The 23882-nt window shown below is 47.2% G+C and overlaps 41 non-coding genes across 41 annotated transcripts; all 41 read right to left on the reverse strand.

Annotated features, from left to right (window-relative positions):
* Positions 1-37: 37 nt before the first annotated feature.
* TRNAD-GUC (transfer RNA aspartic acid (anticodon GUC)) lies at positions 38-109 on the reverse strand. Its single transcript has one exon. It is a non-coding gene; the product is annotated as a tRNA-Asp (tRNA).
* A 220-nt stretch (positions 110-329) lies between these two features.
* TRNAD-GUC (transfer RNA aspartic acid (anticodon GUC)) lies at positions 330-401 on the reverse strand. Its single transcript has one exon. It is a non-coding gene; the product is annotated as a tRNA-Asp (tRNA).
* An 807-nt stretch (positions 402-1208) lies between these two features.
* On the reverse strand, positions 1209-1280 carry TRNAD-GUC (transfer RNA aspartic acid (anticodon GUC)). The gene has a single exon. It is a non-coding gene; the product is annotated as a tRNA-Asp (tRNA).
* Positions 1281-1795: 515 nt separating this feature from the next.
* On the reverse strand, positions 1796-1867 carry TRNAD-GUC (transfer RNA aspartic acid (anticodon GUC)). Its single transcript has one exon. It is a non-coding gene; the product is annotated as a tRNA-Asp (tRNA).
* A 223-nt stretch (positions 1868-2090) lies between these two features.
* On the reverse strand, positions 2091-2162 carry TRNAD-GUC (transfer RNA aspartic acid (anticodon GUC)). Its single transcript has one exon. It is a non-coding gene; the product is annotated as a tRNA-Asp (tRNA).
* A 1384-nt stretch (positions 2163-3546) lies between these two features.
* On the reverse strand, positions 3547-3618 carry TRNAD-GUC (transfer RNA aspartic acid (anticodon GUC)). Its single transcript has one exon. It is a non-coding gene; the product is annotated as a tRNA-Asp (tRNA).
* An 807-nt stretch (positions 3619-4425) lies between these two features.
* TRNAD-GUC (transfer RNA aspartic acid (anticodon GUC)) lies at positions 4426-4497 on the reverse strand. Its single transcript has one exon. It is a non-coding gene; the product is annotated as a tRNA-Asp (tRNA).
* Positions 4498-4717: 220 nt separating this feature from the next.
* Positions 4718-4789, reverse strand: TRNAD-GUC (transfer RNA aspartic acid (anticodon GUC)). The gene has a single exon. It is a non-coding gene; the product is annotated as a tRNA-Asp (tRNA).
* A 224-nt stretch (positions 4790-5013) lies between these two features.
* TRNAD-GUC (transfer RNA aspartic acid (anticodon GUC)) lies at positions 5014-5085 on the reverse strand. The gene has a single exon. It is a non-coding gene; the product is annotated as a tRNA-Asp (tRNA).
* A 223-nt stretch (positions 5086-5308) lies between these two features.
* Positions 5309-5380, reverse strand: TRNAD-GUC (transfer RNA aspartic acid (anticodon GUC)). The gene has a single exon. It is a non-coding gene; the product is annotated as a tRNA-Asp (tRNA).
* Positions 5381-6187: 807 nt separating this feature from the next.
* Positions 6188-6259, reverse strand: TRNAD-GUC (transfer RNA aspartic acid (anticodon GUC)). Its single transcript has one exon. It is a non-coding gene; the product is annotated as a tRNA-Asp (tRNA).
* An 807-nt stretch (positions 6260-7066) lies between these two features.
* TRNAD-GUC (transfer RNA aspartic acid (anticodon GUC)) lies at positions 7067-7138 on the reverse strand. Its single transcript has one exon. It is a non-coding gene; the product is annotated as a tRNA-Asp (tRNA).
* A 220-nt stretch (positions 7139-7358) lies between these two features.
* TRNAD-GUC (transfer RNA aspartic acid (anticodon GUC)) lies at positions 7359-7430 on the reverse strand. Its single transcript has one exon. It is a non-coding gene; the product is annotated as a tRNA-Asp (tRNA).
* A 224-nt stretch (positions 7431-7654) lies between these two features.
* TRNAD-GUC (transfer RNA aspartic acid (anticodon GUC)) lies at positions 7655-7726 on the reverse strand. Its single transcript has one exon. It is a non-coding gene; the product is annotated as a tRNA-Asp (tRNA).
* Positions 7727-7949: 223 nt separating this feature from the next.
* Positions 7950-8021, reverse strand: TRNAD-GUC (transfer RNA aspartic acid (anticodon GUC)). The gene has a single exon. It is a non-coding gene; the product is annotated as a tRNA-Asp (tRNA).
* An 803-nt stretch (positions 8022-8824) lies between these two features.
* Positions 8825-8896, reverse strand: TRNAD-GUC (transfer RNA aspartic acid (anticodon GUC)). Its single transcript has one exon. It is a non-coding gene; the product is annotated as a tRNA-Asp (tRNA).
* Positions 8897-9410: 514 nt separating this feature from the next.
* TRNAD-GUC (transfer RNA aspartic acid (anticodon GUC)) lies at positions 9411-9482 on the reverse strand. Its single transcript has one exon. It is a non-coding gene; the product is annotated as a tRNA-Asp (tRNA).
* Positions 9483-10292: 810 nt separating this feature from the next.
* On the reverse strand, positions 10293-10364 carry TRNAD-GUC (transfer RNA aspartic acid (anticodon GUC)). The gene has a single exon. It is a non-coding gene; the product is annotated as a tRNA-Asp (tRNA).
* Positions 10365-10580: 216 nt separating this feature from the next.
* On the reverse strand, positions 10581-10652 carry TRNAD-GUC (transfer RNA aspartic acid (anticodon GUC)). The gene has a single exon. It is a non-coding gene; the product is annotated as a tRNA-Asp (tRNA).
* A 1097-nt stretch (positions 10653-11749) lies between these two features.
* On the reverse strand, positions 11750-11821 carry TRNAD-GUC (transfer RNA aspartic acid (anticodon GUC)). Its single transcript has one exon. It is a non-coding gene; the product is annotated as a tRNA-Asp (tRNA).
* Positions 11822-12045: 224 nt separating this feature from the next.
* Positions 12046-12117, reverse strand: TRNAD-GUC (transfer RNA aspartic acid (anticodon GUC)). The gene has a single exon. It is a non-coding gene; the product is annotated as a tRNA-Asp (tRNA).
* Positions 12118-13213: 1096 nt separating this feature from the next.
* On the reverse strand, positions 13214-13285 carry TRNAD-GUC (transfer RNA aspartic acid (anticodon GUC)). Its single transcript has one exon. It is a non-coding gene; the product is annotated as a tRNA-Asp (tRNA).
* Positions 13286-14379: 1094 nt separating this feature from the next.
* TRNAD-GUC (transfer RNA aspartic acid (anticodon GUC)) lies at positions 14380-14451 on the reverse strand. The gene has a single exon. It is a non-coding gene; the product is annotated as a tRNA-Asp (tRNA).
* A 224-nt stretch (positions 14452-14675) lies between these two features.
* TRNAD-GUC (transfer RNA aspartic acid (anticodon GUC)) lies at positions 14676-14747 on the reverse strand. The gene has a single exon. It is a non-coding gene; the product is annotated as a tRNA-Asp (tRNA).
* A 1096-nt stretch (positions 14748-15843) lies between these two features.
* On the reverse strand, positions 15844-15915 carry TRNAD-GUC (transfer RNA aspartic acid (anticodon GUC)). Its single transcript has one exon. It is a non-coding gene; the product is annotated as a tRNA-Asp (tRNA).
* An 804-nt stretch (positions 15916-16719) lies between these two features.
* On the reverse strand, positions 16720-16791 carry TRNAD-GUC (transfer RNA aspartic acid (anticodon GUC)). The gene has a single exon. It is a non-coding gene; the product is annotated as a tRNA-Asp (tRNA).
* Positions 16792-17011: 220 nt separating this feature from the next.
* TRNAD-GUC (transfer RNA aspartic acid (anticodon GUC)) lies at positions 17012-17083 on the reverse strand. The gene has a single exon. It is a non-coding gene; the product is annotated as a tRNA-Asp (tRNA).
* Positions 17084-17304: 221 nt separating this feature from the next.
* Positions 17305-17375, reverse strand: TRNAD-GUC (transfer RNA aspartic acid (anticodon GUC)). The gene has a single exon. It is a non-coding gene; the product is annotated as a tRNA-Asp (tRNA).
* Positions 17376-17598: 223 nt separating this feature from the next.
* Positions 17599-17670, reverse strand: TRNAD-GUC (transfer RNA aspartic acid (anticodon GUC)). The gene has a single exon. It is a non-coding gene; the product is annotated as a tRNA-Asp (tRNA).
* Positions 17671-18474: 804 nt separating this feature from the next.
* TRNAD-GUC (transfer RNA aspartic acid (anticodon GUC)) lies at positions 18475-18546 on the reverse strand. Its single transcript has one exon. It is a non-coding gene; the product is annotated as a tRNA-Asp (tRNA).
* Positions 18547-19055: 509 nt separating this feature from the next.
* TRNAD-GUC (transfer RNA aspartic acid (anticodon GUC)) lies at positions 19056-19127 on the reverse strand. Its single transcript has one exon. It is a non-coding gene; the product is annotated as a tRNA-Asp (tRNA).
* A 224-nt stretch (positions 19128-19351) lies between these two features.
* TRNAD-GUC (transfer RNA aspartic acid (anticodon GUC)) lies at positions 19352-19423 on the reverse strand. Its single transcript has one exon. It is a non-coding gene; the product is annotated as a tRNA-Asp (tRNA).
* A 508-nt stretch (positions 19424-19931) lies between these two features.
* On the reverse strand, positions 19932-20003 carry TRNAD-GUC (transfer RNA aspartic acid (anticodon GUC)). The gene has a single exon. It is a non-coding gene; the product is annotated as a tRNA-Asp (tRNA).
* Positions 20004-20222: 219 nt separating this feature from the next.
* Positions 20223-20294, reverse strand: TRNAD-GUC (transfer RNA aspartic acid (anticodon GUC)). Its single transcript has one exon. It is a non-coding gene; the product is annotated as a tRNA-Asp (tRNA).
* Positions 20295-20518: 224 nt separating this feature from the next.
* Positions 20519-20590, reverse strand: TRNAD-GUC (transfer RNA aspartic acid (anticodon GUC)). Its single transcript has one exon. It is a non-coding gene; the product is annotated as a tRNA-Asp (tRNA).
* Positions 20591-21394: 804 nt separating this feature from the next.
* On the reverse strand, positions 21395-21466 carry TRNAD-GUC (transfer RNA aspartic acid (anticodon GUC)). The gene has a single exon. It is a non-coding gene; the product is annotated as a tRNA-Asp (tRNA).
* Positions 21467-21976: 510 nt separating this feature from the next.
* On the reverse strand, positions 21977-22048 carry TRNAD-GUC (transfer RNA aspartic acid (anticodon GUC)). The gene has a single exon. It is a non-coding gene; the product is annotated as a tRNA-Asp (tRNA).
* Positions 22049-22562: 514 nt separating this feature from the next.
* TRNAD-GUC (transfer RNA aspartic acid (anticodon GUC)) lies at positions 22563-22634 on the reverse strand. Its single transcript has one exon. It is a non-coding gene; the product is annotated as a tRNA-Asp (tRNA).
* Positions 22635-22858: 224 nt separating this feature from the next.
* Positions 22859-22930, reverse strand: TRNAD-GUC (transfer RNA aspartic acid (anticodon GUC)). The gene has a single exon. It is a non-coding gene; the product is annotated as a tRNA-Asp (tRNA).
* Positions 22931-23439: 509 nt separating this feature from the next.
* TRNAD-GUC (transfer RNA aspartic acid (anticodon GUC)) lies at positions 23440-23511 on the reverse strand. Its single transcript has one exon. It is a non-coding gene; the product is annotated as a tRNA-Asp (tRNA).
* Positions 23512-23730: 219 nt separating this feature from the next.
* TRNAD-GUC (transfer RNA aspartic acid (anticodon GUC)) lies at positions 23731-23802 on the reverse strand. The gene has a single exon. It is a non-coding gene; the product is annotated as a tRNA-Asp (tRNA).
* Positions 23803-23882: the final 80 nt, after the last annotated feature.

A 23882-nucleotide genomic window follows, 5' to 3' on the forward strand; every position in this document is an offset into this window, starting at 1 on the left:
GTTGAATTTCCACCCTATGGTAACTAAGAAAGTACTGCTCCCCGTCGGGGAATTAAACCCCGGTCTCCCGCGTGACAGGCGGGGATACTGACCACTATACTAACGAGGATATGCGCATGACGGCAGACCCGACGGTGTTGTCTGCGAGATCAACACTCTAGCTTGACACGACTGTTTCAGTGGGAAAGTAAGAAAACAGACACCTGGCGCTAGAGCTTCCCCAATATAATAGCTTACTCTGGAGGAGATGGAGAAAACGAAGATTATTTTGCCGAATGGTATATTAGTGCAGGTTGAATTTCCACGCTATGGTAACTAAAAGATTACTGCTCCCCGTCGGGGAATCGAACCCCGGGCTCCCGCGTGACAGGCGGGGATACTGACCACTATACTAACGAGGATATGCGCATGCACGGCAGACACGACGGTATTGTCTTCGAGATCACAACTCTAGCTTGATATGACCGTTTCAGTTGGAGAGGAAAAAAACAAAGACACCTGGCGCTAGAGCTTCCACATTATATTAGCTTACTCTGGAGGAGATGGAGAGAACGAAGATTATTTTGCCGAATGGTATAGCAGTGCAGGTTCAATTTCCAACCTATGGAAACTAAAAAATTAATGCTGCCCATCGGGGAATCGAACCCCGGTCTCCCACGTGACGGGCGGGGATACTGACCACTATACTAACGAGGATATGCACATGCACGGCAGACACGACGGTGTTGTCAGCGAGATCACAACTCTAGCTTGACATGACTGTTTCAGTGGGACAAAAAAAGAACACCTGGCGCTAGAGCTTCCCCATTATATTAGCTTACTCTGGAGGAGATGGAGAAAACGAAGATTATTTTGCCGAATGATATAATGGTGCAGGTTGAATTTCCACACTATGGTAACTAAAAAATTACTGCTCCCTGTCGGGGAATTAAACCCCGGTCTCCCGCGTGACAGGCGGGGACACTGACCACTATACTAACGAGGATATGTGTATGCACGGAAGACACGACGGTGTTGTCAGCGAGATCACAACTCTAGCTTTACATGACTGTTTCAGTGGGAGAGGAAAAAAACAAAGACACCTGGCGCTAGAGTTTTCCCATTATATTAGCTTACTCTGGAGGAGATGGAGGGAACGAAGATTATTTTGCCGATTGGTATAGCAGTGCAGGTTCAATTTCCACCCTATGGCAACTAAAAAATCACTGCTCCCCGTCGGGGAATTAAACCCCGGTCTCCCGCGTGACAGGCAGGGATACTGACCACTATACTAACGAGGATATGCGCAGGACGGCAGACTAGACGGTGTTGTCTGCGAGATCAACACTCTTGCTTGACACGACTGTTTCAGTGGGAGAGAAAAAAACAGACACCTGGAACTAGAGCTTCTCCATTATATTAGCTTACTCTGGAGGAGATGGAGTAAACGAAGATTATTTTGCTGAATGGTATATTAGTGCATGTTGAATTTCCACCCTATGGTAACTAAAAGATTAGTGCTCCCCGTCGGGGAATCGAACACCGGTCTCCCGCGTGACAGGCGGGGATACCGACCACTATACTAACGAGGATATGCGCATGCACGGCAGACACGACGGTATTGTCTGCGAGATCACAACTCTAGCTTGAAATGACTGTTTCAGTGGGAGAGGAAAAAAAACAAAGACACCTGGCGCTAGAGCTTCCACATTATGTTAGCTTACTCTAGAGGAGATGGAGAAAACGAAGATTATTTTGCCGAATGGTATAGCAGTGCAGGTTCTATTTCCACCCTTTGGTAACTAAAAAATTACTGCTCCCCGTCGGGGAATCGAACCCCGGTCTCCCGCGTGACAGGCGGGGATACTGACAACTATACTAACGAGGACATGCGCATGCACGGCAGACACGACGGTATTGTCTGCGAGATCACAACTGTAGCTTAACATGACTGTTTCAGTGGGAGAGGAAAAAAACAAAGACACCTGGCGCTAGAGCTTCCACATTATATTAGCTTAATCTGGAGGAGATGGAGAGAACGAAGAATATTTTGCCGATTGGTATAGTAGTGCAGGTTCAATTTCCACCCTATGGTAATTAAAAAAGTACTGCTCCCCGTCGGGGAATCGAACCCCGGTCTCCCGCGTGACAGGCGGGGATACTGACCACTATACTAACGAGGATATGTGTATGCACGGAAGACACGACGGTGTTGTCAGCGAGATCACAACTCTAGCTTGACATGACTGTTTCAGTAGGAGAGGAAAAAAAACAAAGACACCTGGCGCTAGAGTTTCCCCATTATATTAGCTTACTCTGGAAGAGATGGAGAGAACGAAGATTATTTTGCCGATTGGTATAGCAGTGCAGGTTCAATTTCCACCCTATGGTAACTAAAAAATTACTGCTCCCCGTTGGGAAATCGAACGCCGGTCTCCCGCGTGACAGGCGGGGATACTGACCACTATACCAACGAGGATATGCGCATGCACGGCAGACACGACGGTGTTGTCAGCGAGATGACAACTCCTACTCTACATGACATTTCAGTGGGACAGAAAAAAAACACCTGGCGCTAGAGCTTCCCCATTATATTCGCTTACTCTAGGGGAGATGGAGAAAACGAAGATTATTTTGCCGATTGGTATAGCAGTGCAGGTTCAATTTCCACTCTATGGTAACTAAAAAATTACTGCTCCCCGTTGGGCAATCGAACCCCGGTCTCCCGCGTGACAGGCGGAGATACTGACCACTATACTAACGAGGATATGCGCATGCACGGCAGACACGACGGTTTTGTCAGCGAGATCACAACTCTCGCTTGACATGACTTTTTCAGTGGGACAGAAAAAAAACACCTGGCGCTAGAGCCTCCCCATCATATTAGCTTACTCCGGGGGAGATGGAGAAAACGAAGATTATTTTGACGAATGATATATTAGTGCAGGTTGAATTTCCACCCTATGGTAACTAAAAAATTACTGCTCCCCGTCGGGGAATCGAACCCCGGTCTCCCGCGTGACAGGCGGGGATACTGACAACTATACTAACGAGAATATGCGCATGCACGGCCGACACGACGGTGTTGTCAGCGAGATCACAACTCTAGCTTGACATGACTGTTTCAGGGGGACAGAAAAAAAGAACACCTGGCGCTAGAGCTTCCCCATTATATTAGCTTACTCTGGAGGAGATGGAGAAAACGAAGATTATTTTGCCGAATGATATATTAGTGCAGGTTGAATTTCCGCCCTATGGTAACTAAAAAATTACTGCTCCCCGTCGGGGAAATAAACCGAGGTCTTCCGCGTGACAGGCAGGGATACTGACCACTATACTAACGAGGATATGCGCATGACGCCAGACACGACGGTGTTGTCTGCGAGATCAACACTCTAGCTTGACACGACTGTTTCAGTGGGAAAGTAAGAAAACAGGCACCTGGCGCTAGAGCTTCCCCAATATAATAGCTTACTCTGGAGGAGATGGAGAAAACGAAGATTATTTTGCCGAATGGTATATTAGTGCAGGTTGAATTTCCACGCTATGGTAACTAAAAGATTACTGCTCCCCGTCGGGGAATCGAACCCCGGTCTCCCGCGTGACAGGCGGGGATACTGACCACTATACTAACGAGGATATGCGCATGCACGGCAGACACGACGGTTTTGTCAGCGAGATCACAACTCTAGCTTGATATGACCGTTTCAGTTGGAGAGGAAAAAAACAAAGACACCTGGCGCTAGAGCTTCCACATTATATTAGCTTACTCTGGAGGAGATGGAGAGAACGAAGATTATTTTGCCGAATGGTATAGCAGTGCAGGTTCAATTTCCAACCTATGGAAACTAAAAAATTAATGCTGCCCATCGGGGAATCGAACCCCGGTCTCCCACGTGACAGGCGGGGATACTGACCACTATACTAACGAGGATATGCACATGCACGGCAGACACGACGGTGTTGTCAGCGAGATCACAACTCTAGCTTGACATGACTGTTTCAGTGGGACAAAAAAAGAACACCTGGCGCTAGAGCTTCCCCATTATATTAGCTTACTCTGGAGGAGATGGAGAAAACGAAGATTATTTTGCCGAATGATATAATGGTGCAGGTTGAATTTCCACCCTATGGTAACTAAAAAATTACTGCTCCCTGTCGGGGAATTAAACCCCGGTCTCCCGCGTGACAGGCGGGCACACTGACCACTATACTAACGAGGATATGTGTATGCACGGAAGACACGACGGTGTTGTCAGCGAGATCACAACTCTAGCTTGACATGACTGTTTCAGTGGGAGAGGAAAAAAACAAAGACACCTGGCGCTAGAGTTTTCCCATTATATTAGCTTACTCTGGAGGAGATGGAGAGAACGAAGATTATTTTGCCGATTGGTATAGCATTGCAGGTTCAATTTCCACCCTATGGCAACTAAAAAATCACTGCTCCCCGTCGGGGAATTAAACCCCGGTCTCCCGCGTGACAGGCAGGGATACTGACCACTATACTAACGAGGATATGCGCAGGACGGCAGACTAGACGGTGTTGTCTGCGAGATCAACACTCTTACTTGACACGACTGTTTCAGTGGGAGAGAAAAAAAACAGACACCTGGAACTAGAGCTTCTCCATTATATTAGCTTACTCTGGAGGAGATGGAGTAAACGAAGATTATTTTGCTGAATTGTATATTAGTGCAGGTTGAATTTCCACCCTATGGTAACTAAAAGATTAGTGCTCCCCGTCGGGGAATCGAACACCGGTCTCCCGCGTGACAGGCGGGGATACTGACCACTATACTAACGAGGATATGCGCATGCACGGCAGACACGACGGTATTGTCTGCGAGATCACAACTCTTGCTTGAAATGACTGTTTCAGTGGGAGAGGAAAAATAACAAAGACACCTGGCGCTAGAGCTTCCACATTATGTTAGCTTACTCTAGAGGAGATGGAGAAAACGAAGATTATTTTGCCGAATGGTATAGCAGTGCAGGTTCTATTTCCACCCTTTGGTAACTAAAAAATTACTGCTCCCCGTCGGGGAATCGAACCCCGGTCTCCCGCGTGACAGGCGGGGATACTGACAACTATACTAACGAGGACATGCGCATGCACGGCAGACACGACGGTATTGTCTGCGAGATCACAACTGTAGCTTAACATGACTGTTTCAGTGGGAGAGGAAAAAAACAAAGACACCTGGCGCTATAGCTTCCACATTATATTAGCTTAATCTGGAGGAGATGGAGAGAACGAAGAATATTTTGCCGATTGGTATAGTAGTGCAGGTTCAATTTCCACCCTATGGTAACTAAAAAAGTACTGCTCCCCGTCGGGGAATCGAACCCCGGCCTCCCGCGTGACAGGCGGGGATACTGACCACTATACTAACGAGGATATGTGTATGCACGGAAGACACGACGGTGTTGTCAGCGAGATCACAACTCTAGCTTGACATGACTGTTTCAGTGGGAGAGGAAAAAAAACAAAGACACCTGGCGCTAGAGTTTCCCCATTATATTAGCTTACTCTGGAAGAGATGGAGAGAACGAAGATTATTTTGCCGATTGGTATAGCAGTGCAGGTTCAATTTCCACCCTATGGTAACTAAAAAATTACTGCTCCCCGTTGGGAAATCGAACGCCGGTCTCCCGCGTGACAGGCGGGGATACTGACAACTATACTAACGAGAATATGCGCATGCACGGCCGACACGACGGTGTTGTCAGCGAGATCACAACTCTAGCTTGACATGACTGTTTCAGGGGGACAGAAAAAAAGAACACCTGGCGCTAGAGCTTCCCCATTATATTAGCTTACTCTGGAGGAGATGGAGAAAACGAAGATTATTTTGCCGAATGATATATTAGTGCAGGTTGAATTTCCGCCCTATGGTAACTAAAAAATTACTGCTCCCCGTCGGGGAAATAAACCGAGGTCTTCCGCGTGACAGGCAGGGATACTGACCACTATACTAACGAGGATATGCGCATGACGCCAGACACGACGGTGTTGTCTGCGAGATCAACACTCTAGCTTGACACGACTGTTTCAGTGGGAAAGTAAGAAAACAGGCACCTGGCGCTAGAGCTTCCCCAATATAATAGCTTACTCTGGAGGAGATGGAGAAAACGAAGATTATTTTGCCGAATGGTATATTAGTGCAGGTTGAATTTCCACGCTATGGTAACTAAAAGATTACTGCTCCCCGTCGGGGAATCGAACCCCGGTCTCCCGCGTGACAGGCGGGGATACTGACCACTATACTAACGAGGATATGCGCATGCACGGCAGACACGACGGTTTTGTCAGCGAGATCACAACTCTAGCTTGATATGACCGTTTCAGTTGGAGAGGAAAAAAACAAAGACACCTGGCGCTAGAGCTTCCACATTATATTAGCTTACTCTGGAGGAGATGGAGAGAACGAAGATTATTTTGCCGAATGGTATAGCAGTGCAGGTTCAATTTCCAACCTATGGAAACTAAAAAATTAATGCTGCCCATCGGGGAATCGAACCCCGGTCTCCCACGTGACAGGCGGGGATACTGACCACTATACTAACGAGGATATGCACATGCACGGCAGACACGACGGTGTTGTCAGCGAGATCACAACTCTAGCTTGACATGACTGTTTCAGTGGGACAAAAAAAGAACACCTGGCGCTAGAGCTTCCCCATTATATTAGCTTACTCTGGAGGAGATGGAGAAAACGAAGATTATTTTGCCGAATGATATAATGGTGCAGGTTGAATTTCCACCCTATGGTAACTAAAAAATTACTGCTCCCTGTCGGGGAATTAAACCCCGGTCTCCCGCGTGACAGGCGGGCACACTGACCACTATACTAACGAGGATATGTGTATGCACGGAAGACACGACGGTGTTGTCAGCGAGATCACAACTCTAGCTTGACATGACTGTTTCAGTGGGAGAGGAAAAAAACAAAGACACCTGGCGCTAGAGTTTTCCCATTATATTAGCTTACTCTGGAGGAGATGGAGAGAACGAAGATTATTTTGCCGATTGGTATAGCATTGCAGGTTCAATTTCCACCCTATGGCAACTAAAAAATCACTGCTCCCCGTCGGGGAATTAAACCCCGGTCTCCCGCGTGACAGGCAGGGATACTGACCACTATACTAACGAGGATATGCGCAGGACGGCAGACTAGACGGTGTTGTCTGCGAGATCAACACTCTTACTTGACACGACTGTTTCAGTGGGAGAGAAAAAAAACAGACACCTGGAACTAGAGCTTCTCCATTATATTAGCTTACTCTGGAGGAGATGGAGTAAACGAAGATTATTTTGCTGAATTGTATATTAGTGCAGGTTGAATTTCCACCCTATGGTAACTAAAAGATTAGTGCTCCCCGTCGGGGAATCGAACACCGGTCTCCCGCGTGACAGGCGGGGATACTGACCACTATACTAACGAGGATATGCGCATGCACGGCAGACACGACGGTATTGTCTGCGAGATCACAACTCTTGCTTGAAATGACTGTTTCAGTGGGAGAGGAAAAATAACAAAGACACCTGGCGCTAGAGCTTCCACATTATGTTAGCTTACTCTAGAGGAGATGGAGAAAACGAAGATTATTTTGCCGAATGGTATAGCAGTGCAGGTTCTATTTCCACCCTTTGGTAACTAAAAAATTACTGCTCCCCGTCGGGGAATCGAACCCCGGTCTCCCGCGTGACAGGCGGGGATACTGACAACTATACTAACGAGGACATGCGCATGCACGGCAGACACGACGGTATTGTCTGCGAGATCACAACTGTAGCTTAACATGACTGTTTCAGTGGGAGAGGAAAAAAACAAAGACACCTGGCGCTATAGCTTCCACATTATATTAGCTTAATCTGGAGGAGATGGAGAGAACGAAGAATATTTTGCCGATTGGTATAGTAGTGCAGGTTCAATTTCCACCCTATGGTAACTAAAAAAGTACTGCTCCCCGTCGGGGAATCGAACCCCGGTCTCCCGCGTGACAGGCGGGGATACTGACCACTATACTAACGAGGATATGTGTATGCACGGAAGACACGACGGTGTTGTCAGCGAGATCACAACTCTAGCTTGACATGACTGTTTCAGTGGGAGAGGAAAAAAAACAAAGACACCTGGCGCTAGAGTTTCCCCATTATATTAGCTTACTCTGGAAGAGATGGAGAGAACGAAGATTATTTTGCCGATTGGTATAGCAGTGCAGGTTCAATTTCCACCCTATGGTAACTAAAAAATTACTGCTCCCCGTTGGGAAATCGAACGCCGGTCTCCCGCGTGACAGGCGGGGATACTGACCACTATACTAACGAGGATATGCGCATGCACGGCAGACACGACGGTGTTGTCAGCGAGATCACAACTCCTACTCTACATGACATTTCAGTGGGACAGAAAAAAAAACACCTGGCGCTAGAGCTTCCCCATTATATTCGCTTACTCTAGGGGAGATGGAGAAAACGAAGATTATTTTGTCGAATGATATATTAGTGCAGGTTGAATTTCTACCCTATGGTAACTAAAAAATTACTGCTCCCCGTCGGGGAATTAAACCCCGGTCTTCCGCGTGACAGGCAGGGATACTGACCACTATACTAACGAGGATATGCGCATGACGGCAGACACGACGGTGTTGTCTGCGAGATCAACACTCTAGCTTGACACGACTGTTTCAGTGGGAGAGAAAAAAAAAGATACCTGGCGCTAGAGCTTCCCCTGTATATTAGCTTACTCTGGAGGAGATGGAGAAAACGAAGATTATTTTGCCGATTGTATATTAGTGCAGGTTGAATTTCCACCCTATGGTAACTAAAAGATTACTGCTCCCCGTCGGGGAATCGAACCCCGGTCTCCCGCGTGACAGGCGGGGATACTGGCCACTATACTAACGAGGATATGCGCATGCACGGCAGACACGACGGTATTGTCTGCGAGATCACAACTCTAGCTTGACATGCCTGTTTCAGTGGGAGAGCAAAAAAAACAAACACACCTGGCGCTAGAGCTTCCACATTATATTAGCTTACTCTGGAGGAGACGGAGAAAACGAAGATTATTTTGCCGATTGGTATAGCAGTGCAGGTTCAATTTTCACCCTATGGTAACTAAGAAAGTACTGCTCCCCGTCGGGGAATTAAACCCAGGTCTTCCGCGTGACAGGCAGGGATACTGACCACTATACTAACGAGGATATGCGAATGACGGCAGACACGACGGTGTTGTCTGCGAGATCAACACTCTAGCTTGACACGACTGTTTCAGGGGGACAGAAAAAAAGAACACCTGGTGCTAGAGCTTCCCCATTATATTAGCTTACTCTGGAGGAGATGGAGAAAACGAAGATTATTTTGCCGAATGATATATTAGTGCAGGTTGAATTTCCGCCCTATGGTAACTAAAAAATTACTGCTCCCCGTCGGGGAATCGAACCCTGGTCTCCCGCGTGACAGGCGGGCATACTGGCCACTATACTAACGAGGATATGCGCATGTACGGCAGACACGATGGTATTGTCTGCGAGATCACAACTCTAGCTTGACATGAATATTTCAGTGGGAGAGGAAAAAAAACAAAGACACCTGGCGCTGGAGCTTCCACATTATATTAGCTTACTCTGGAGGAGATGGAGAGAACGAAGATTATTTTGCCGATTGGTATAGCAGTGCAGGTTCAATTTCCACTCTATGGTAACTAAAAAATTACTGCTCCCCGTTGTGGAATCGAACCCCGGTCTCCCGCGTGACAGGCGGGGATACTGACCACTATACTAACGAGGACATGTGTATGCACGGAAGACACGACGGTGTTGTCAGCGAGATCACAACTCTAGCTTGACATGACTGTTTCAGTTGGAGAGGAAAAAAAAACAAAGACACTTGGCGCTAGAGTTTCCCCATTATATTAGCTTACTCTGGAGGAGATGGAGAGAACGAAGATTATTTTGCCGATTGGTATAGCAGTGCAGGTTCAATTTCCACTCTATGGTAACTAAAAAATTACTGCTCCCCGTTGTGGAATCGAACCCCGGTCTCCCGCGTGACAGGCGGGGATACTGACCACTATACTAACGAGGATATGCGCATGCACGGCAGACACGACGGTTTTGTCAGCGAGATCACAACTCTCGCTTGACATGACTTTTTCAGTGGGACAGAAAAAAAACACCTGGCGCTAGAGCCTCCTCATTATATTAGCTTACTCCGGGGGAGATGGAGAAAACGAAGATTATTTTGACGAATGATATATTAGTGCAGGTTGAATTTCCACCCTATGGTAACTAAAAAATTACTGCTCCCCGTCGGGGAATCGAACCCCGGTCTCCCGCGTGACAGGCGGGGATACTGACCACTATACTAACGAGGATACGCGCATGCACGGCAGACACGACGGTGTTGTCAGCGAGATCACAACTCCTACTTGACATGACATTTCAGTGGGACAGAAAAAAAACACCTGGCGCTAGAGCTTCCCCATTATATTAGCTTACTCTGGAGGAGACGGAGAAAACGAAGATTATTTTGCCGATTGGTATAGTAGTGCAGGTTCAATTTCCACCCTATGGTAACTAAAAAAGTACTGCTCCCCGTCGGGGAATCGAACCCCGAACTCCCGCGTGACAGGCGGGGATACTGACCACTATACTAACGAGGATATGTGTATGTACGGAAGACACGACGGTGTTGTCAGCGAGATCACAACTCTAGCTTGACATGACTGTTTCAGTGGGAGAGGAAAAAAAACAAAGACAAATGGCGCTAGAGTTTCCCCATTATATTAGCTTACTCTGGAGGAGATGGAGAGAACGAAGATTATTTTGCCGATTGGTATAGCAGTGCAGGTTCAATTTCCACCCTATGGTAACTAAAAAATTACTGCTTCCCGTTGGGAAATCGAACCCCGGTCTCCCGCGTGACAGGCGGGGATACTGACCACTATACTAACGAGGATATGCGCATGCACGGCAGACACGACGGTGTTGTCAGCGAGATCACAACTCCTACTTGACATGACATTTCAGTGGGACAGAAAAAAAACACCTGGCGCTAGAGCTTCCCCATTATATTAGCTTACTCTGGGGGAGATGGAGAAAACGAAGATTATTTTGCCGAATGATATATAAGTGCAGGTTGAATTTCCACCCTATGGTAACTAAAAAATTACTGCTGCCCGTCGGGGAATTAAACCCCGGTCTTCCGCGTGACAGGCAGGGATACTGACCACTATACTAACGAGGATATGCGCATGACGGCAGACACGACGGTGTTGTCTGCGAGATCAACACTCTAACTTGACACGACTGTTTCAGTGGGAGAGAAAAAAACAGACACCTGGCACTAGAGCTTCTCCGTTGTATTAGCTTACTCTGGAGGAGATGGAGAAAACGAAGATTATTTTGCCTAATGATATATTAGTACAGGTTGAATTTCCACCCTATGGTAACTAAAAAATTACTGCTCCCCGTCGGAGAATTAAACCCCGGTCTCCCGCGTGACAGGCGGGGATACTGACCACTATACTAACGAGGATATGTGTATGCACGGAAGACACGACGGTGTTGTCAGCGAGATCAACACTCTTGCTTGACACGACTGTTTCAGTGGGAGAGAAAAAAAGACAGACACCTGGAACTAGAGCTTCTCCATTATATTAGCTTACTCTGGAGGAGATGGAGTAAACGAAGATTTTTTTGCCGAATGGTATATTAGTGCAGGTTGAATTTCCACCCTATGGTAACTAAAAGATCACTGCTCCCCGTCGGGGAATCGAACCCCGGTCTCCCGCATGACAGGCGGGTATACTGACCACTATACTAACGAGGATATGCGCATGCACGGCAGACACGACGGTATTGTCTGCGAGATCAACCCTCTAGCTTGAAATGACTGTTTCAGTGGGAGAGGAAAAAAAACAAAGACACCTGGCGCTAGAGCTTCCACATTATATTAGCTTACTCTGGAGGAGATGGAGAAAACGAAGATTATTTTGCCGAATGGTATAGCAGTGCAGGTTCAATTTCCACCCTTTGGTAACTAAAAAATTACTGCTCCCCGTCGGGGAATTGAACCCCGGTCTCCCGCGTGACAGGCGGGGATACTGACCACTATACTAACGAGGACATGTGTATGCACGGAAGACACGACGGTGTTGTCAGCGAGATCACAACTCTAGCTTGACATGACTGTTTCAGTTGGAGAGGAAAAAAAACAAAGACACTTGGCGCTAGAGTTTCCCCATTATATTAGCTTACTCTGGAGGAGATGGAGAGAACGAAGATTATTTTGCCGATTGGTATAGCAGTGCAGGTTCAATTTCCACTCTATGGTAACTAAAAAATTACTGCTCCCCGTTGTGGAATCGAACCCCGGTCTCCCGCGTGACAGGCGGGGATACTGACCACTATACTAACGAGGATATGCGCATGCACGGCAGACACGACGGTTTTGTCAGCGAGATCACAACTCTCGCTTGACATGACTTTTTCAGTGGGACAGAAAAAAAACACCTGGCGCTAGAGCCTCCTCATTATATTAGCTTACTCCGGGGGAGATGGAGAAAACGAAGATTATTTTGACGAATGATATATTAGTGCAGGTTGAATTTCCACCCTATGGTAACTAAAAAATTACTGCTCCCCGTCGGGGAATCGAACCCCGGTCTCCCGCGTGACAGGCGGGGATACTGACAGCTATACTAACGAGAATATGCGCATGCACGGCCGACACGATGGTGTTGTCAGCGAGATCACAACTCTAGCTTGACATGACTGTTTCAGGGGGACAGAAAAAAAGAACACCTGGTGCTAGAGCTTCCCCATTATATTAGCTTACTCTGGAGGAGATGGAGAAAACGAAGATTATTTTGCCGAATGATATATTAGTGCAGGTTGAATTTCCGCCCTATGGTAACTAAAAAATTACTGCTCCCCGTCGGGGAATTAAACCCTGGTCTTCCGCGTGACAGGCAGGGATACTGACCACTGTACTAACGAGGATATGCGCATGACGGCAGACACGACGGTGTTGTCTGCGAGATCAACACTCTGGCTTGACACGACTGTTTCAGTGGGAAAGTAAAAAAACAGACACCTGGCGCTAGAGCTTTCCCAATATAATAGCTTACTCTGGAGGAGATGGAGAAAACGAAGATTATTTTGCCGAATGGTATATTAGTGCAGGTTGAATTTCCACGCTATGGTAACTAAAAGATTACTGCTCCCCATCGGGGAATCGAACCCCGGTCTCCCGCGTGACAGGCGGGGATACTGACCACTATACTAACGAAAATATGCGCATGCACGGCTGACACGACGGTATTGTCTTCGAGATCACAACTCTAGCTTGATAAGACTGTTTCAGTGGGAGAGGAAAAATACAAAGACACCTGGCGCTAGAGCTTCCACATTATATTAGCTTACTCTGGAGGAGATGGAGAGAACGATTATTTTGCCGAATGGTATAGCAGTGCAGGTTCAATTTCCAACCTATGGAAACTAAAAAATTAATGCTGCCCATCGGGGAATCGAACCCCGGTCTTCCACGTGACAGGCGGGGATATTGACCACTATACTAACGAGGATATGCGCATGCACGGCAGACACGATGGTGTTGTCAGCGAGATCACAACTCTAGCTTGACATGACTGTTTCAGTGGGACAAAAAAAGAACACCTGGCGCTAGAGCTTCCCATTATATTAGCTTGCTCTGGAGGAGATGGAGAAAACGAATATTATTTTGCCGAATGATATATTAGTGCATGTTGAATTTCCACCCTATGGTAACTAAAAAATTACTGCTCCCTGTCGGGGAATTAAACCCCGGTCTCCCGCGTGACAGGCGGGGATGCTGACCACTATACTAACGAGGATATGTGTATGCACGGAAGACACGACGGTGTTGTCAGCGAGATCACAACTCTAGCTTGACATGACTGTTTCAGTGGGAGAGGAAAAAACAGACACCTGGCACTAGAGCTTCTCCGTTGTATTAGCTTACTCTGGAGGAGATGGAGAAAACGAAGATTATTTTGCCGAATGATATATTAGTACAGGTTGAATTTCCACCCTATGGTAACTAAAAAATTACTGCTCCCCGTCGGAGAATTAAACCCCGGTCTCCCGCGTGACAGGCGGGGATACTGACCACTATACTAACGAGGATATGTGTATGCACGGAAGACACGACGGTGTTGTCAGCGAGATCAACACTCTTGCTTGACACGACTGTTTCAGTGGGAGAGAAAAAAAGACAGACACCTGGAACTAGAGCTTCTCCATTATATTAGCTTACTCTGGAGGAGATGGAGTAAACGAAGATTTTTTTGCCGAATGGTATATTAGTGCAGGTTGAATTTCCACCCTATGGTAACTAAAAGATCACTGCTCCCCGTCGGGGAATCGAACCCCGGTCTCCCGCGTGACAGGCGGGTATACTGACCACTATACTAACGAGGATATGCGCATGCACGGCAGACACGACGGTATTGTCTGCGAGATCAACCCTCTAGCTTGAAATGACTGTTTCAGTGGGAGAGGAAAAAAAACAAAGACACCTGGCGCTAGAGCTTCCACATTATATTAGCTTACTCTGGAGGAGATGGAGAAAACGAAGATTATTTTGCCGAATGGTATAGCAGTGCAGGTTCAATTTCCACCCTTTGGTAACTAAAAAATTACTGCTCCCCGTCGGGGAATTGAACCCCGGTCTCCCGCGTGACAGGCGGGGATACTGACCACTATACTAACGAGGACATGTGTATGCACGGAAGACACGACGGTGTTGTCAGCGAGATCACAACTCTAGCTTGACATGACTGTTTCAGTTGGAGAGGAAAAAAAACAAAGACACTTGGCGCTAGAGTTTCCCCATTATATTAGCTTACTCTGGAGGAGATGGAGAGAACGAAGATTATTTTGCCGATTGGTATAGCAGTGCAGGTTCAATTTCCACTCTATGGTAACTAAAAAATTACGGCTCCCCGTTGTGGAATCGAACCCCGGTCTCCCGCGTGACAGGCGGGGATACTGACCACTATACTAACGAGGATATGCGCATGCACGACAGACACGACGGTTTTGTCAGCGAGATCACAACTCTCGCTTGACATGACTTTTTCAGTGGGACAGAAAAAAAACACCTGGCGCTAGAGCCTCCTCATTATATTAGCTTACTCCGGGGGAGATGGAGAAAACGAAGATTATTTTGACGAATGATATATTAGTGCAGGTTGAATTTCCACCCTATGGTAACTAAAAAATTACTGCTCCCCGTCGGGGAATCGAACCCCGGTCTCCCGCGTGACAGGCGGGGATACTGACAGCTATACTAACGAGAATATGCGCATGCACGGCCGACACGATGGTGTTGTCAGCGAGATCACAACTCTAGCTTGACATGACTGTTTCAGGGGGACAGAAAAAAAGAACACCTGGTGCTAGAGCTTCCCCATTATATAAGCTTACTCTGGAGGAGATGGAGAAAACGAAGATTATTTTGCCGAATGATATATTAGTGCAGGTTGAATTTCCGCCCTATGGTAACTAAAAAATTACTGCTCCCCGTCGGGGAATTAAACCCTGGTCTTCCGCGTGACAGGCAGGGATACTGACCACTGTACTAACGAGGATATGCGCATGACGGCAGACACGACGGTGTTGTCTGCGAGATCAACACTCTGGCTTGACACGACTGTTTCAGTGGGAAAGTAAAAAAACAGACACCTGGCGCTAGAGCTTTCCCAATATAATAGCTTACTCTGGAGGAGATGGAGAAAACGAAGATTATTTTGCCGAATGGTATATTAGTGCAGGTTGAATTTCCACGCTATGGTAACTAAAAGATTACTGCTCCCCATCGGGGAATCGAACCCCGGTCTCCCGCGTGACAGGCGGGGATACTGACCACTATACTAACGAAAATATGCGCATGCACGGCAGACACGACGGTATTGTCTTCGAGATCACAACTCTAGCTTGATAAGACTGTTTCAGTGGGAGAGGAAAAATACAAAGACACCTGGCGCTAGAGCTTCCACATTATATTAGCTTACTCTGGAGGAGATGGAGAGAACGATTATTTTGCCGAATGGTATAGCAGTGCAGGTTCAATTTCCAACCTATGGAAACTAAAAAATTAATGCTGCCCATCGGGGAATCGAACCCCGGTCTCCCACGTGACAGGCGGGGATATTGACCACTATACTAACGAGGATATGCGCATGCACGGCAGACACGTTGGTGTTGTCAGCGAGATCACAACTCTAGCTTGACATGACTGTTTCAGTGGGACAAAAAAAGAACACCTGGCGCTAGAGCTTCCCATTATATTAGCTTGCTCTGGAGGAGATGGAGAAAACGAATATTATTTTGCCGAATGATATATTAGTGCATGTTGAATTTCCACCCTATGGTAACTAAAAAATTACTGCTCCCTGTCGGGGAATTAAACCCCGGTCTCCCGCGTGACAGGCGGGGATACTGACCACTATACTAACGAGGATATGTGTATGCACGGAAGACACGACGGTGTTGTCAGCGAGATCACAACTCTAGCTTGACATGACTGTTTCAGTGGGAGAGGAAAAAAAACAAAGACACCTGGCGCTAGAGTTTTCCCATTATATTAGCTTACTCTGGAGGAGATGGAGAGAACGAAGATTATTTTGCCGATTGGTATAGCAGTGCAGGTTCAATTTCCACCCTATGGCAACTAAAAAATCACTGCTCCCCGTCGGGGAATTAAACCCCGGTCTCCCGCGTGACAGGCAGGGATACTGACCACTATACTAACGAGGATATGCGCAGGACGGCAGACTAGACGGTGTTGTCTGCGAGATCAACACTCTTGCTTGACACGACTGTTTCAGTGGGAGAGAAAAAAAACAGACACCTGGAACTAGAGCTTCTCCATTATATTAGCTTACTCTGGAGGAGATGGAGTAAACGAAGATTATTTTGCTGAATGGTATATTAGTGCAGGTTGAATTTCCACCTTATGGTAACTAAAAGATTACTGCTCCCCGTCGGGGAATCGAACCCCGGTCTCCCGCATGACAGGCGGGGATACAGACCACTATACTAACGAGGATATGCGCATGCACGGCAGACACGACGGTATTGTTTGCGAGATCACAACTCTAGCTTGAAATGACTGTTTCAGTGGGAGAGGAAAAAAAAGGACACCTGGTGCTAGAGCTTCCACATTATGTTAGCTTACTCTAGAGGAGATGGAGAAAACGAAGATTATTTTGCCGAATGGTATAGCAGTGCAGGTTCAATTTCCACCCTTTGGTAACTAAAAAATTACTGCTCCCCGTCGGGGAATCGAACCCCGGTCTCCCGCGTGACAGGCGGGATACTGACCACTATACTAACGAGGACATGCGCATGCACGGCAGACACGACGGTATTGTCTGCGAGATCACAACTCTAGCTTAACATGACTGTTTCAGTGGGAGAGGAAAAAAAGAAAGACACCTGGCGCTAGAGCTTCCACATTATATTAGCTTAATCTGGAGGAGATGGAGAGAACGAAGAATATTTTGCCGATTGGTATAGTAGTGCAGGTTCAATTTCCACCCTATGGTAACTAAAAAAGTACTGCTCCCCGTCGGGGAATCGAACCCCAGTCTCCCGCGTGACAGGCGGGGATACTGACCACTATACTAACGAGGATATGTGTATGCACGGAAGACACGACGGTGTTGTCAGCGAGATCACAACTCTAGCTTGACATGACTGTTTCAGTGGGAGAGGAAAAAAAACAAAGACACCTGGCGCTAGAGTTTCCCCATTATATTAGCTTAGTCTGGAAGAGATGGAGAGAACGAAGATTATTTTGCCGATTGGTATAGCAGTGCAGGTTCAATTTCCACCCTATGGTAACTAAAAAATTACTGCTCCCCGTTGCGAAATCGAACGCCGGTCTCCCGCGTGACAGGCGGGGATACTGACCACTATACCAACGAGGATATGCGCATGCACGGCAGACACGACGGTGTTGTCAGCGAGATCACAACTCCTACTTGACATGACATTTCAGTGGGACAGAAAAAAAAAACACCTGGCGCTAGAGCTTCCCCATTATATTCGCTTACTCTAGGGGAGATGGAGAAAACGAAAATTATTTTGCCGAATGATATATTAGTGCAGGTTGAATTTCTACCCTATGGTAACAAAAAAATTACTGCTCCCCGTCGGGGAATTAAACCCCGGTCTTCCGCGTGACAGGCAGGGATACTGACCACTATACTAACGAGGATATGCGCATGACGGCAGACACGACGGTGTTGTCTGCGAGATCAACACTCTAGCTTGACACGACTGTTTCAGTGGGAAAGAAAAAAAACAGACACCTGGCACTAGAGCTTCTCCATTATATTAGCTTACTCTGGAGGAGATGGAGTAAACGAAGATCATTTTGCCGAATGGTATAGCAGTGCAAGTTCAATTTCCACCCTATGGTAACTAAAAATACTGCTCCCCGTCGGGGAATCGAACCCCGGTCTCCCGCGTGACAGGCGGGGATACTGACCACTATACTAACGAGGATATGCGCATGCACGGCAGACACGACGGTGTTGTCAGCGAGATCACAACTCTCGCTTGACATGACTTTTTCAGTGGGACAGAAAAAAAAACACCTGGCGCTAGAGCTTCCCCTTTATATTAGCTAACTCTGGGGGAGATGGAGAAAACGAAAATATTTTTGCCGAATGATATATTAGTGCACGGTGAATTTCCACCCTGTGGTAACTAAAAAATTACTGCTCCCCGTTGGGGAATTAACCCCGGTCTCCCGCGTGACAGGCAGGGAAACTGACCACTATACTAACAAGGATATGCGCATGACGGCAGACACGACGGTGTTGTCTGCGAGATCAACACTCTAGCTTGACACGACTGTTTCAGTGGGAGAGAAAAAAAACAGATACCTGGCGCTAGAGCTTCCACATTATATTAGCTTACTCTGGAGGAGACGGAGAAAACGAAGATTATTTTGCCGAATGGTATAGCAGTGCAGGTTCAATTTCCACCCTATGGTAACTAAAAAATTACTGCTCCCCGTCGGGGAATCGAACCCCGGTCTCCCGCGTGACAGGCGGGGATACTGACCACTATACTAACGAGGATATGCGCATGCACGGCAGACACGACGGTGTTGTCAGCGAGATCACAACTCTAGCTTGACATGACTGTTTCAGTGGGAGAGGAAAAAAAACAAAGACACCTGGTGCTAAAGCTTCCCCATTATATTAGCTTACTCTGGAGGGGATGGAGAGAACGAAGATTATTTTGCCGATTGGTACAGCAGTGCAGGTTCAATTTCCACGCTATGGTAACTAAAAAATTACTGCTCCCCGTCGGGGAATCGAACCCCGGTCTCCCGCGTGACAGGCGGGGACACTGACCACTATACCAACGAGGATATGCGCATGCACGGCAGACACGACGGTGTTGTCAGCGAGATCACAACTCTCGCTTGACATGACTCTTTCAGTGGGACAGAAAAAAACACCTGGCGCTAGAGCTTCCCCATTATATTAGCTTACTCTGGGGGAGATGGAGAGAACGAAGATTATTTTGCCGAATGATATATTAGTGCACGTTGAATTTCCACCCTGTGGTAACTAAAAAATTACTGCTCCCCGTCCAGGAATTAAACCCCGGTCTCCCGCTTGACAGGCAGGGATATTGACAACTATACTAATGGAGGATATGCGCATGACGGCAGACACGACGGTGTTGTCTGCGACATCAACACTCTAGCTTGACACGACTGTTTCAGTGGGAGAGAAAAAAAACAGATACCTGGCGCTAGAGCTTCCCTTTTATATTAGCTTACTCTGGAGGAGATGGAGAAAACGAAGATTATTTTGCCGATTGTATATTAGTGCCGGTTGAATTTCCACCCTATGGTAACTAAAAGATTACTGCTCCCCGTCGGGGAATCGAACCCCGGTCTCCCGCGTGACAGGCGGGGATACTGGCCACTATACTAACGAGGATATGCGCATGCACGGCAGACACGATGGTATTGTCTGCGAGATCACAACTCTAGCTTGACATGACTGTTTCAGTGGGAGAGAAAAAAACAGATACCTGGTGCTAGAGCTTCCCCTTTATATTAGCTTACTCTGGAGGAGATGGAGAAAACGAAGATTATTTTGCCGATTTTATATTAGTGCAGGTTGAATTTCCACCCTATGGTAACTAAAAGATTTTTGCTCCCCGTCGGGGAATCGAACCCTGGTCTCCCGCGTGACAGGCGGGCATACTGGCCACTATACTAACGAGGATATGCGCATGCACGGCAGACACGACGGTATTGTCTGCGAGATCACAACTCTAGCTTGACATGAATATTTCAGTGGGAGAGGAAAAAAAACAAAGACACCTGGCGCTAGAGCTTCCACATTATATTAGCTTACTCTGGAGGAGACGGAGAAAACGAAGATTATTTTGCCGAATGGTATAGCAGTGCAGGTTCAATTTCTACCCTATGGTAACTAAAAAATTACTGCTCCCCGTCGGGGAATTGAACCCCGGTCTCCCGCGTGACAGGCGGGGATACTGACCACTATACTAACGAGGATATGTGCATGCACGGCAGACACGACGGTGTTGTCAGCGAGATCACAACTCTAGCTTGACATGACTGTTTCAGTGGGAGAGGAAAAAAAACAAAGACACCTGGCGCTAGAGTTTCCCCATTATATTAGCTTACTCTGGAGGAGATGGAGAGAACGAAGATTATTTTGCCGATTGTTATAGCAGTGCAGGTTCAATTTCCACCCTATGGTAACTAAAAAATTACTGCTTCCCGTTGGGAAATCGAACCCCGGTCTCCCGCGTGACAGGCGGGGATACTGACCACTATACTAACGAGGATATGCACATGCACGGCAGACACGACGGTGTTGTCAGCGAGATCACAACTCCTACTTGACATGACATTTCAGTGGGACAGAAAAAAAAACCCTGGCGCTAGAGCTTCCCCTTTATATTAGCTTACTCAGGGGGAGATGGAGAAAACGAAAATATTTTTGCCGAGTGATATATTAGTGCACGTTGAATTTCCACCCTGTGGTAACTAAAAAATTACTGCTCCCCGTTGGGGAATTAAACCTCGGTCTCCCGCGTGACAGGCAGGGAAACTGACCACTATACTAACAAGGATATGCGCATGACGGCAGACACGACGGTGTTGTCTGCGAGATCAACACTCTAGCTTGACACGACTGTTTCAGTGGGAGAGAAAAAAAACAGATACCTGGCGCTAGAGCTTCCCCTTTATATTAGCTTACTCTGGAGGAGATGGAGAAAACGAAGATTATTTTGCCGAATGGTATATTAGTGCAGGTTGAATTTCCACCCTATGGTAACTAAAAGATTAATGCTCCCCGTCGGGGAATCGAACCCCGTTCTCCCGCGTGACAGGCGGGGACACTGACCACTATACCAACGAGGATATGCGCATGCACGGCAGACACGACGGTGTTGTCAGCGAGATCACAACTCTCGCTTGACATGACTCTTTCAGTGGGACAGAAAAAAAAACATCTGGCGCTAGAGCTTCCCCATTATATTAGCTTACTCTGGGGGAGATGGAGAGAACGAAGATTATTTTGCCGAATGATATATTAGTGCACGTTGAATTTCCACCCTGTGGTAACTAAAAAATTACTGCTCCCCATCCAGGAATTAAACCCCGGTCTCCCGCTTGACAGGCAGGGATATTGACAACTATACTAATGGAGGATATGCGCATGACGGCAGACACGACGGTGTTGTCTGCGACTTCAACACTCTAGCTTGACACGACTGTTTCAGTGGGAGAGAAAAAAAACAGATACCTGGCGCTAGAGCTTCCCTTTTATATTAGCTTACTCTGGAGGAGATGGAGAAAACGAAGATTATTTTGCCGATTGTATATTAGTGCAGGTTGAATTTCCACCCTATGGTAACTAAAAGATTACTGCTCCCCGTCGGGGAATCGAACCCCGGTCTCCCGCGTGACAGGCGGGAATACTGGCCACTATACTAACGAGGATATGCGCATGCACGGAAGACACGACGGTGTTGTCAGCGAGATCACAACTCTAGCTTGACATGACTGTTTCAGTGGGAGAGAAAAAAAAACACCTGGCGCTAGAGCTTCCCCATTATACTAGCTTACTCTGGGGGAGATGGAGAAAACGAAGATTAATTTGCCGAATGATATATTAGTGCAGGTTGAACTTCCACCCTATGGTAACTAAAAATTTACTGCTCCCCGTCGGGGAATCGAACCCCGATCTCCCGCGTGACTGGCGGGGATACTGGCCACTATACTAACGAGGATATGCGCATGCACGGCAGACACGACGGTATTTTCTGCGAGATCACAACTCTAGCTTGAAGTGACTGTTTCAGTGGAAGAGGAAAAAAAACAAAGACACCTGGCGCTAGAGTTTCCACATTATATTAGCTTAGTCTGGAGGAGACGGAGAAAACGAAGATTATTTTGCCGAATGGTATAGCAGTGCAGGTTCAATTTCCACCCTATGGTAACTAAAAAATTACTGCTCCCCGTCGGGGAATCGAACCCCGGTCTCCCGCGTGACAGGCGGGGATACTGACCACTATACTAACGAGGATATGCGCATGCACGGCAGACACGACGGTGTTGTCAGCGAGATCACAACTCTAGCTTGACATGACTGTTTCAGTGGGAGAGGAAAAAAAACAAAGACACCTGGTGCTAGAGCTTCCCCATTATATTAGCTTACTCTGGAGGGGATGGAGAGAACGAAGATTATTTTGCCGATTGGTACAGCAGTGCAGGTTCAATTTCCACGCTATGGTAACTAAAAAATTACTGCTCCCCGTCGGGGAATCGAACCCCGTTCTCCCGCGTGACAGGCGGGGACACTGACCACTATACCAACGAGGATATGCGCATGCACGGCAGACACGACGGTGTTGTCAGCGAGATCACAACTCTCGCTTGACATGACTCTTTCAGTGGGACAGAAAAAAAAACACCTGGCGCTAGAGCTTCCCCATTATATTAGCTTACTCTGGGGGAGATGAAGAGAACGAAGATTATTTTGCCGAATGATATATTAGTGCACGTTGAATTTCCCATTGTGGTAACTAAAAAATTACTGCTCCCCGTCCAGGAATTAAACCCCGGTCTCCCGCTTGACAGGCACGGATATTGACAACTATACTAATGGAGGATATGCGCATGACGGCAGACACGACGGTGTTGTCTGCGACATCAACACTCTAGCTTGACACGACTGTTTCAATGGGAGAGAAAAAAAACAGATACCTGGCGCTAGAGCTTCCCTTTTATATTAGCTTACTCTGGAGGAGATGGAGAAAACGAAGATTATTTTCCCGATTGTATATTAGTGCCGGTTGAATTTCCACCCTATGGTAACTAAAAGATTACTGCTCCCCGTCGGGGAATCGAACCCCGGTCTCCCGCGTGACAGGCGGGGATACTGGCCACTATACTAACGAGGATATGCGCATGCACGGCAGACACGACGGTATTGTCTGCGAGATCACAACTCTAGCTTGACATGACTGTTTCAGTGGGAGAGAAAAAAACAGATACCTGGTGCTAGAGCTTCCCCTTTATATTAGCTTACTCTGGAGGAGATGGAGAAAACGAAGATTATTTTGCCGATTTTATATTAGTGCAGGTTGAATTTCCACCCTATGGTAACTAAAAGATTTTTGCTCCCCGTCGGGGAATCGAACCCTGGTCTCCCGCGTGACAGGCGGGCATACTGGCCACTATACTAACGAGGATATGCGCATGCACGGCAGACACGATGGTATTGTCTGCGAGATCACAACTCTAGCTTGACATGAATATTTCAGTGGGAGAG

The sequence above is a fragment of the Rhipicephalus microplus genome, chromosome 9, assembly GCF_043290135.1.
Source record: "Rhipicephalus microplus isolate Deutch F79 chromosome 9, USDA_Rmic, whole genome shotgun sequence".
Classification (NCBI taxonomy): Eukaryota; Metazoa; Arthropoda; class Arachnida; order Ixodida; family Ixodidae; genus Rhipicephalus; species Rhipicephalus microplus.